We start from the raw sequence: 12,323 nt of genomic DNA on the forward strand, positions 1-12,323 counted from the left end.
TCCTGATTTTTCAGCAATAAATACAACAAGTAACAAGCAACAAATAACTGCAAACATGTAATGACAACAGCTATTTTTGATATATGCATTTACTATGAAACTGGCAACCCAAGTTCTGACTTTCGCTTTTGAAGCAAAAAGCATTTTGGTCAGACAGTGCTTTCAATCACTACTTTTAAAAATGCGTAAAGAAATTGTAAACAATAAATAGGCATCCTAAATGCTTGTGGACAGAAAAACAAAATATTGGCGGTGTTTAGCTCTAGTTAAACCTGGAATGACGTGATAGCTACAGCTGGCTGAGTGGACCTTGGTCACGTGACCAGCCACGGCGCCGCTCCGCCGGCAGCTACTCCGCACCACGTGACAGCGTGGTGGCGCCGCCATGCTGAAGGCTCGAAATGCTACCGTAATGTAGCTATCACTACAAAATTGATGGTGGTTTAGCTGTGGTTAAACTTGGGGTGACGCGATAGCGACAGCTGGCTGAGTGGAACTTGGTCACGTGACCAACCACGCAACGAACCACGTGACAGCGTGGCGACACAGCCACGGGGTGGTGGCGCCGCCACCGCCACGGCGCAGGGCTTCGCTGCGCGAAAGAGCACATCGCACCACCTGTGTAGTTGTAGTTTAAGGTGCAACACGTGTTCGGGTTCCGAGCGCGCGCCGTTCTCTTCCTCAGCCTCCACGCGTTGATTCCGTCTTTTGCAAGTATCCGCAACAGCTTGTTCTCGGTTGCTCTGATGTATTCTTGTGAAGGGGATACTGGGCACGGGTTTGTATCCTGCAGCATCTACGCTTTTTCCTATGTCGCTCTAGCGCTGTTCTCCTTTCCATGCATCTGATCCGCACCACGTTTTCGAGCGACGTCCACTTTCTTTTACTTGCGCTTCGCTCCTTAAGTGAAACAGTAGCCGAAAACGTCCGTTCACGGCCAGGCTCGAGGAGCGGAAAGCGCGCGCTCGCCTCGAGACAGGTCGTGGCTCTTTGTGGTTGTCTTCTTTGTGCGAGTTGCAGTAGCCGAAAACGCCCGTTCACGGCCGGGCTCGAGGAGCGGAAAGCGCGCGCTCGCCTCGAGGCAGGTCGTGGCTCGTTGTGGTTGTCTTCTTTGTGCGAGGTTCAGCGAGTTGCAGTAGACGAAAAGGTTCGGTGGCTTCGTCTTGCGAGAATGGCGGTGGTGAGGCCGGAAGTTATGTTAACTTAAATTTTTTTGCCTAGCACATGATATATTTCTTATAATACCTCTTACTTTGCATAGCTTCATACAAAGAGCTGAGTAAAACCAATACTAATCAAAACATGTGCTTTGTTTGCTTTGCAGATGCCAGGCATCGGCTTTTTTCGTTGCCCTAGGTGTGACTGCCAGAGGTTTTCCTTGAGATGCTTTTTCAGGCACCTGTGGCTAATGCATGGACACGAGGCAAACTGGGTGTGTGGCCTAAATGGCTGCATGAATACTTTCAAAGTCTTCACTTCATACAAGAGACATGTATACAGGAATCATGCTGAAATGATTAAAAGAGAAACAGCAGCGATGGTTGCACCACAACTTCCTCTCGACCAAGGACAAAGTGAGTGTGCTCCATTGGAAGACATTGAAGAAACGCCCCCAAAGGATGGAGACCAGGACAAGGCGCAGAGTGAGAGAAGTGAATATGTGAAGCAACTGACAATGCTGCTACTTAAGTGGAAAGAAGGAAGGAGGCTGACAGAGTCGACCGTGGATGAAATAGCAAATGACGTGATTTCTTTTCTTAAATCTGTTATTGAAGATGGGTACTCCACCACAGAAGAGATCGCAAATGTTAAACAGCTCTTATGCAGCCCTGAAACTGAGCAGCTCTTGACACGGCATGGCAGGTTTATGTACTGGAAAATGCATCTGTCACTTGTTGAACCCCGTACTGTGGTGCTAGGAAGGAAAAATGGGAAGATTGATAGCATGCAGTATGTGCCCTTGTGCAAAGTCCTCCAAATTCTTCTTGAAAAGCCTTCATTTTCAGACAATTTCAATGGTTACTTGAAACATAGTACCCACTTGTGCTCTGTGTTTGATGGAAAGGTTTTCGTGAACATACATTCTTTGCTGGTGATGACACTAAGATTTGCATACAACTGTACAGTGATGAATTTGAAGTCTGCAACCCTCTGGGCAGCAAACGAGGAAAGCATAAGATAATGGCAGTGTACTTCTCATTGCTTAATTTCAGCAAACGTTTACGATCAACTTTGTCGCACATTCACTTGGCTCTTTTAGTTGAAGACAAACATGTGAAAACATATGGCATGGCTGCAATTCTTGCACCAGCAAAGTTTCAGTCATGGTAGAATTTGTAGGTTTTGCATGGCACTTCACCATGAAATTAGGTACAAATATCTGGAGAGTGATTTTTCACTTCGCACTCCAGCAGGACATCAACACCACATAAATATGTTGAATGCCGGCCTGCCAACTGGGCCACTGTACGGAGTTAAGCAAGCGCGTGCTATCACTAGTCAGGGATTCAATCCAACGCAGCACTTTCCCCCTGATGTTATGCATAATATACATGAGGGTGTCATACCGTTTGTACTTAAACACATCATTTGTTCTTTATTTCACAAGGTTTCTTTTCTCTTGACCAGTTGAACAAATCAATTGCTCATTGGAGGTATGATCCAAGGGAAACGCGAAATAAGCCAGAAGCCATCCAAAAGCAGTTTTTGCAAGAAAAGGCCACCATGAAAGGCTCAGCTTCAGAAAATTTCTGCCTCTTTCGCCACCTAGCCTTTTTTGTTGGAGAGTGTGTGCCATTGGACAATGAAATTTGGCATCTCTACTTGCTTCTCCGCGAAATCATGGACATAATAATGTGCCCAGAAATTTCTGTTTTTCATTGATTGCTTACTTGCAGAGGAAGATTCACTTCTTTCTTCTGGACTTCAAGGCCTTGTTTCCAGCCGTGACTTTTCCTTGTAAGATGCACTATATGATTCATTATCCATCTTGCATTGAAAATTTTGGGCCTTTGACTGGGCTTTGGGCAATGCGATTTGAAGCAAAGCATCAATATTTTAAGGACATTGCTCGCAGAATACACAATTCTAAGAACCTCGCCTATAGCTTGGCTGTAAGGCACCAATATTTTCAGTGTTTCTCATTGGCAGTGGAGGCCAGCAAAGCAGCGCCAGACACGACCAAATGTTTGCCTGTCATTTCTGCAAACCTCCCTGAAAAAATCAAGGAGTTCATTTCTGAGCATAACCTTGAAACTACTCATTCATACACTGTAAGCTCAGTTTGTATGGATGGGAAGACATACGAGGCCGGATGTGTTGTTGTGGAATATGTCCGTAATGATTCCCTGCCAAGTTTTGTTCAACTCCGTGAAATATTTTACATCAACAAGGTATTGCTGCTGTTGGGGAGGCTGCTTGAAACTATTTACTTTGATGAGCACTTTCACGTCTATGTTTTGTCTGCTACTCAAGAAGATAAAGTGTTAACCTGTGTGCCCAGCTTTGACACAGAAGTGATGTACATGCAAGAGCACAGGAAACGCACTGTTTTGAATGCACGTCACTCATTGCTTTACTGATTTCTGAATTGTTTTTAACAACTTCCTGCCATATTCGGTGCCTTCATACTTTCATTGTGAAAATCTAGGACACAGCAATTTTTAAGCTTTCATCATTTGAAATCCTGAATTGTCTGCTGCATGCTTCTACATATGCATTGCACTTACTGATCTTTTTTCATTACATGTTCTTCAATTACAAAGTGTTAATTTTTCTGTGAATGTTTGTATGTATTATGTTGCATTTGTTCTTGATTCCACTTCTTATGGTTCACTTTTCTGGTGAATAAAATCATTTTTATCGAAATAAATTTCGTCAATTTTCATCTGTACTGTTAGATGAGGCCCTCAGATTATGTTGTTTTTTACTATAATGACAGAAGATAAATGCAAGGCTCTTAAATATCACAAAACAGTTAAGAGATGTAATCGAGGAAAAATGTTTTGTGAGTTGTTCAGCGTAAGTGATTCTGGCAGACTGGTAGTGCGCATATATGTTACACGATCCTAAAAACTGCTTGAGAAAAACACTTGTGTTTAGAATGGCAAGTGAAAAAAACTACCAACTATAAATGTAAAGATATGGACATCTGTTCGAACTAATGTTAAATATTGGTTCTTTATCAGTGGCTGCCGCTTTCTTAGTTGTATCTCTGGTACACACGAGCCTTACAAGCCAATGCATATATAAATATATGGTCATTTTATGTAGCCTTCTTACACCCTTTCTACACCCTACACAAAATGAAGGGTGCTTGGAGGAACAGCACCCTTTTAGACAGTGATGGAGGGTGTATATGATAAAATAAGGGTGTCATAAAGGTGCTCCAAAGGGTGAATATTACCGGAGCACCTTTTTAGCACCCTTAAGGGTGTAAAATTTTTTACTGTGTAGTATCTGGTTACCACAGTCCAGACGTTCGCATTGCAGTCCTTATTACACGAGAAAAATATGCGGTTCCCAATGGGCTTAGTGCATTTAAAGCCTGTCAGTTGTACAAACACCAAGTTTCCAGGTTAAGGCATGCATGCTTTGATAAAGTTTCGTCCCCAGAAAAACTGTCCATAATTAAAGCCATCATATCGCAGGGCGGATATTAACGAGGCATGACAGCATACAGCAGAATGTGGTAAATTTCTTTAGTTCTGATAACGCCACAAGCACCAATTCATGGCACCATTTCTATGACTAGCATGGCTTCCTAAGCGTGAAAAACACTATGTACTCTCACGCTGCCAAATTGTTGTGGCCCATTAGGTTTTTCATTCCAAACCGGTATGCTTTTTGAAAAGCATTCCTGTGAATAGCCAACTTTTCGTTCTTCGTGGCATTCTATTGCACCTTAGTTTCCTCTAGAAAGCGCGCTTTAAAAATCTTTATGGAATAGTGCCTTGCTATGTACTGTTCTGAGCGGGATTTAGTGATCCTAGCCAGCTAACAGCAGTTGGCTCATGCTAACTCTTGCTCATCCTACCTTTCTATTTTGGAATCTTGGGCAACTCCAAAGGTATCGCACTTGGCCTTTCCCTTTTTCATACATTCAATAATGGCCTTCCTTTCACTCTTTCATTTAACTAGACTTCGTTCATTGCTATATGGTCTGCCATCCCACTATCAACATCAACATTCCTACTGTCCAGAAACAACCGTCTGAGCGCTTGATCATGGCCAATTTGCCGAAGTTTTAAGACTGCGTTCAGATTTTCTACTTTCCGCCATACCTGTCTCTATTACGAGCTGATATGTGTCAGTATTTCTTATGTGCTTGTATCCAGCCCTGTCTCAAGGGAAGCAGCACAGAGACTTCCATTATATGATGTGGTCGAAAAGCTAGGCGCTTATGTTTACGCATGTGGCTTTTATGTGCGTGTGTTGTTTCATTCTTTTCCTCATCTGAAATGGCCAGCCAGGTATGTCATGGGGCCAGCGTTTATAGTATTTAAAAAAAGCAAAAGGATGCCTCCTTCTCCTTTATAATAAAGCTAAATTTAACATACAGTTCTTTCGTCATCAATGAAGTCAGATCACAGCTGCTGTGAGTTTTGAGCGTGAGTGTGATTTTCCTACATTTGGCGGGAGCGAAACGCATTGAAAGGCACAAATCTGTACTCAATATTAAATTATTCGTACAGTTGCTCTATTCCTTACATTAGTAACACGAGTTTTCGTACAAGGCCTTGAGGAGGATGATCATTTTGGTGGATTACTTTGAAAAAGGAGACCACAAAACTAGACATTTGGTTGCCTTATACATGCAGCCCTTTTAGGACATTTTAAATTAACATACACTCTTTGTATGAAGCCCAAAGGTAGGCATAGCGTAGGCAAAAATCTTCAAGCGGTTAGGTTAGCAATGAAGTCATTTTAACATAAGGCATGCCTGAAGGTAACTTTGCCAGTTTGAAAACCAAACTGGCCATGAAGTAAGCGTTCCTTTACAGACGATGTTCCTAATAACAGCAGCTAGCACGTTCTAAAATTTTAAACATGACAAGTGGTGCATACAATGCACACTTTTATCTGCTGTTTTGAGAACCAGAATCACTCTTACGATCCCTTATTTTTTTTCATCGAAAAAATTCTAAAATAATACTGTAAAGCAACATGAAAGGATATCATCATATATACCCTACACACTTAAATGCTCATTTTTATTTCATTTTATTGTGCAACAACATCACTTTCACTTTGTAAATATATTTCTTGAAATTATGCTTGAGCTAACCACTATGCATGGTCAGAGCATCCGGTTTCCCTGAAAATATGCAGTATTCTTTCCCAAACTCAACCAGGAGCCGACCAGATGTAAGCCAGTTTACCAACTCCCACATCATGTTATGTTTACAGTGAAGGTAAAAGGCGTGTATGGCCTTTTACTAACTATTAAGACTTTGTTTTCATTCACATGGGCACTTTCGGATATATTGGAGTTGTACATACAACATGCCAGCTCGTTTCTGCATGTGTCACCGTTGACTGGCTCTGAGCACAACTCTCCAGGCTTGTTTGCACTGCTGCATTCCAGCTTGTGCAATTGTCATTGCAATATGAGCTACGAAATGACAGCTAAAATTAAACTGGTGGCCGGCTGTCACTGTGCAAAACACAAAACCATGCATTTCAGCGCTGTGATACATGGCTTGGCCCCGTTGTCACCACACTGTGATATTTCTGTTTTGGCTTTTCTAATGGACAGAATAAGCTTACAGAGAGAAATCAGTACTGTTTCACGGTCATCATACTCTGAAATGCACAACTCCTGCAGTTACAGCTCACTTTACATATTCCAAATTACTGCGTATATGATAATTTTCTCATGCATTAGGGTTCGTATTCGACAGCAGTGTGCTAAAATATGAAATTTCTAACACGTGCACAATATAGACACGCACTTCTTATATTGATGAATAGATAAGTGTCTTTTGCAATAATAGTCAATTGAGCAGACAGCAGGAAGGCCTGTTTACTTGACAATGACAACCAACATTTATAGATGACATTTAAAGTGTACATGGATAAGAAAAAGCTACCAAATAAAGGCAATTATAATACATGTAAAATGTCTGCAGTGTACTAGTTTGAATAACATGATTCAACCTGTGCCTGATCTAGGCTATGTGAATTTCCTTGATATAATTACAAACGATCGAATATTTACTGCTAACCTATAGCTTGTTCTAGTCCCGTATTCTTGGCTCCGAGAATTCGCGATACAAATCGCGTCGTCGTTCTGGAATCCTTATTGCATGTTAAGGTACAGCGTAACATTCAATGGGGGCACACTTCAATTATTAGGAGGCAAAAATCTTAGGTCGCAGTTAGATCGGTTACATATAAGGGTTGTCTTCAGCGGAGTCTAGCCGACTAGCGGTCGAACTAGTTGTGTCACGATCGCGGTGTAATGCCTTTTTTAACTTTCTGAAGTAGAAATAGCGCAAAGGTTAATCGTTTCCCGCGACGCTGTTTTAGAACCTCGCCTGCGGTGTTGCAAAGTTTGTGGCGACTTCACGGACGTCAGAATCGGCCGCGCCGAGATCCATGGCACTGTAAAAAATTTCACATATTTAAAGAGAATATAATTCCATGCACATCCTTACATCCGACAAATTAGGAATTTCTATTACACCTGCTCCCATCCTGTACCCATGAATTTTAGCAGTTTGCATGAACGGGTGCATGTGGCCCTAATACTCCTTATTGTGCTGTGTAGGTGCAGGGGTGTTCCTTTCAAAAATGTTAAGCTGGCTTCACCTCACTACTGCATGTCCGACTAAATGGGGTAGAAGAAATGAAAACAAAAAAGAAAATATTGTCCTAGCTCATGTGTTTTACGGAACAAAATATGTTAGCGTAGTTCCTGTGACAACATCACACGCACGTGTGAAGCAGTGTTCACGCATGTTCGGGATTTTATCCGCGTTTTCCTAATGCATCATTGCGATTGTTAAGGCAACATTCTACTTGGCGATCAAACTTAACTTATTATGGGAGCAGTACAAACGCGCTGATGGTGCTGATAGTATGGGCTCGTTAGGATTTCACTTTGAGGCATTGCTTAATCTTTCGCAGCCGAGAACGTACATGCAGCGGCAACAAAAGTTTGGTTTACTTGCAGCATAAAAATATTAGTGATTGATCGTGTTACAAATGCAAATGAAATTGTTGGAATACCTATGCTGTGAATGTGGGGGCTCATTGGATGTTTTGATAATAACGTGCTACTGAACTGAATCCATATCAAGGCAAAGCAGTTACATCATTGTAGTGAATAGAGGAATCATTACGTTGACGTCTTGCGACAATATGCTTCAATCGAAGTATTGTCTGCGCGAAATCATCGTGGTTTACACATTAAATCATGTACTAAAAACATGACCAAAATTAGCTATTTCTTGAAGCAACCGCTGTGTCAGCTGAAAGAAAGCCAACTGTGGAGACCTGAATTAGATCCCCAGAGGAGCTTGAGAAACTCCTAAGCGCAAAGTAGGGAAAACAAGAAATTTATTTTGCCTCGACGTACGTAGCTCCTCAAGACAGAACGAGTAGCATGAGGTGCCTTTGCAACCCATAAATGGTCAATGCCGTAGTATGCGGCGTTTCATGTCCGAAAGCTAAACCGGGCTATCAAAGGCGCTGTAGTGGAAAGCTCCATACTATTTTCCTCAATCCGGGGTTCTATAACGTGCACTTGCATTGCACAACACGCGGGCGTTTTAGGCATTTAGTGCTTTCAGCTCCCGTTCTGAGCAAAGTCGGGAAAATCGTCTATGCACCGCAGCGCACCGGGCAGAGAACATGAGCCAGAACTGCTAGAACCTGACGCGAACGCTTCCGTCCGCCCGTTCAATTCGCAAACGGCGCGCTGCGAGTGGAAGCACGCTCTGCGGTCCATGAGCCGCTGGAGTGAAAGCAAAAAAAAAAAAATTGGCAAGGGGCAAATTCATGGTAACTTTTCAATCCGAAGAAATATATCATGTTTAATCACTTCTTATTTTCCATAACTGGCAACTGTTAGCAATCGCTGAGTTGCTCCGGTGCTGCAAATACATTTCAGCTCCCGTACACATTCTGAATGAAAACTGAAAGCGAAACTAAATTTCTGCCGCTAGCAATTCTGTCGGGCCTTAGGGCGATAGAGAAACGTCAGGAAGCCTTCAGGGAACACAAATATTCCAAGAAGTGGGGGGAACCAGAAGATGAAGTAGACAAAAAATGGGATGCCTTCACAAAGAGTAGAAGAGAAGCATCCTAATTGATTATTGAGAAAATTAGAAGAAAGGGTGCCCAATGGATGTCAAAAGTAACTAAAAAGGATAGAAAAGCAGCTCAAAAATTCTGGAAGCATCTAAATGCAATGAGTAATAAGACCAGGCTAGAACAAAGGTTTATTGTTACAGATCCTAGTATTCGACTAGAAGGGCATGAAGCGATAAAACACATAGGAACAAAGATGACAGAAAAATTTAAAAAATAAATGTCGCACATAATTTATCGAAGAAGGATAGACCGGTTACTGCAATAGCTTCACTTGAGCAAAGCGAGTGGGAAAGGGCAGAGAAGGTTCCTAGTGCACGTCAATAAGACCAGATGGTATTCCGATTATGTTAATAAAGAAGCTAGGACCAAAATCCAAGCAAACATTAATACAGGTAGTGAATAAATGATAGTGGATGGGAAAGTCCCCGATGAATGGCGATTAAGTAGAATGAATATGATATTGCTACGCTACCAACAACTCTAGTGGCGCCATACAGCGGCTAAACTGCATTTCCTTGCAGTTGGCAAGCCTTGAGCCATCTCGGGGCTAGATGCTTCGTCTTCATCTCTCGTGCTGCCTGCTGCCTTGCGCGTTCCAACGTCTTGCGCGTCTAATTAAAGCAAGTAAACCATCCCTGCTTACGCCAACCGTTTCTCAGGGACATATTTGGTGGAGGTGCGGGGTAACGGCCCATGTACGCTAACTTCGAGGACACCTTTGACGTCAGCTCTCAATGCGTGGCTACAACACCAGTCCACAAGGCGAGCCGCCGCCTGCGAGGCCTACAACCCGAGTTCGGTCAACTGAAAGCGCCGGTAAGGGCCATGACATCCACCGCGGCTAGCCAGACAAGTCAGCACGCCCGGAGTGCCCCGCCATTTGTCCTTCACGCACCTCGATCGCCGCCACCGTTCCACGGGGAGAGGTTCGAGGACGTCGAAGACTGGTTGACCAGCTTTGACCGAGTGGCGGGGTTCAATGAGTGGGACGGCGAGCGCAAGCTGTGCAACGTCTACATTGCGTTGCAGGACTCGGCCAAAACGTGGTTTGAGAACCACGAAGCTTCCTTTACCACCTGGTGGGCTTTTCGTCGAGTGCTGCTAGCGACATTTACCAGCAGCGAAAGAAAAGAGAAAGCTGAAATTGCCCGGCGCTCGAGATCACAGCAGCCGAACGAGGGCGTAGCGATGTTCATCGAGGACATGACGCGACTGTTCAATCGGGCCGACCCTGCTATGCCCGAAGCCCAGAAGGTACGCCACTTAATGCGCGGAGTAAAAGAGCAGCTGTTTGCCGGACTGGTTCGTGACCCGCCACGAACAGTGTCCGACTTCACCAAGGAGGCAATGAGTATCGAGCGCTCTTTACAGGAACGGGGCGCCCACTACGGACGTCAGGCTACTGTAGCAGCCTCTTCCCAGTCCCAGTACACGCCTACGTCGCTGCCCGCCGAGGACCTTCCGGAGCTTGTAAGAAGCCTGGTGCGCGAGGAACTGGCGAAACTTCGCTTTGAAGCTCCACAGGTCAGCGTCGCTGCCGTTACGGACATGGTCCGCGAAGAAATCCGACGAGTTGTGCAGCCACCCCCCGCTCCACACCCGGCGCCCTCCGTTATGACGTACAGCGAGGAGCTACGAAGTCCCGGGCCAGCGATGCGTGCCTTTTCCCCCATCGCTCTTGTGCAATACCTGCAGGAGCCAATCGCAACAGCACCCTCCGTGCCGCAGGAGTTCAGGCCCCCCGTGAGCAAAGCGCACGTTTGGCCTACGCTAAACAATCGGCCGCTCTGTTACCACTGCGGAGAGCCTGGCCACATCCTCCGCCACTGCCCCTACCGCAGGATGGGTTTAAGGGGATTTCACCTGACGCACTTCGACCACGCTACGATAAAAGACCACGGAATATCGAACAGTACTTGGCTGAAAACGTGCAATCTTTGACCTCGCAGCGAGGCCAGTTCCGATCGCCATCCCCAAGGCGGTTCTCTTCGCCTGGCCGCCCGTCATCCTCTGCCAGTTCAGAGGTACGTCCCCACGTCGGAAAAACTGAAGACGGCGTCCTCCGGGGGTAGGGCTGCCGCTGCTGGACCGAGTCATGAGCCTCCACCCGACGATTCGCCGCGACGCTCCGACCGACGACGACCTGACCCCACGACCTCGACGACGCGCTGCGACCGACTGGCCTCCGCTGAAATTCCGGTATCCGCCGACAACCACGATGTTACCGCAGTCGTGGATACCGGCGCCGATTTTTTGGTAATGAGCAGACGGTTAGCCACGGTCATGAGGAAGGTTCTGACCCCTTGGCCTGGGCCGCAGATCCGGACAGCTGGCGGCCACGTGGTAACTCCGATCGGTGCCTGCACTTTACGAATCCAGATCAGCGGTGTTACTTTCCGTGGCTGCTTCGCTGTGTTACCCGAGTGCTCCAAAGACCTCATACTCGGTTTGGATTTTCTTCAAGAGTACGGTGCCGTTATCAACCTCCAGGAGCTATTCGTGTCATTTTCCACCCATGGTCCGGTCGACGACGATACCGAGCCACGCAGGGCTAAGTTATGCGTCTGTGACGACCACGTTTTGATCCCATCAAGATCCAGCATGTTTGTTACTGTAGAGTGCAATAACAGCACCAAAATTCGTGGCATTGCTGACACCAACATGTCGCTGCTCCTTGGTCGGCTAGTCTGTGTTGCTCGAGGAATTGTTGAACTGGACAAGGGCCGAACCGAACTCTTGGTGACCAATTTTGTTTGTGAACCTCAGTGTTTGCCTGGCAGAACAGCTATTGCGTATTTCGAGGAACTCAGCGAATTCGCGGGACAGCAGGCTTTGTCCGGAGCCCCGGCATCAGTAGAGGAACCGACCACACCCATAAACACTGACGTGAACCCAAACCTCCCATCTACCCAGAAACGCTGCTTGGAAAGCGTTATCCAGTCTTTCTGCGACTGCTTTGCCTCGACCTCCAAGGTTAGGCAGACACCGCTAACAAAGCACCGAAT

General features: G+C 45.3%; 1 pseudogene; it reads left to right on the plus strand.

The window, feature by feature from the left end:
* Positions 1-1,324: 1,324 nt before the first annotated feature.
* On the plus strand, positions 1,325-2,632 carry LOC144095673 (uncharacterized; annotated as a pseudogene).
* The last annotated feature ends 9,691 nt before the right edge of the window (positions 2,633-12,323 follow it).

The sequence above is a fragment of the Amblyomma americanum genome, chromosome 6 (assembly GCF_052857255.1).
Source record: "Amblyomma americanum isolate KBUSLIRL-KWMA chromosome 6, ASM5285725v1, whole genome shotgun sequence".
Classification (NCBI taxonomy): domain Eukaryota; kingdom Metazoa; phylum Arthropoda; class Arachnida; order Ixodida; family Ixodidae; genus Amblyomma; species Amblyomma americanum.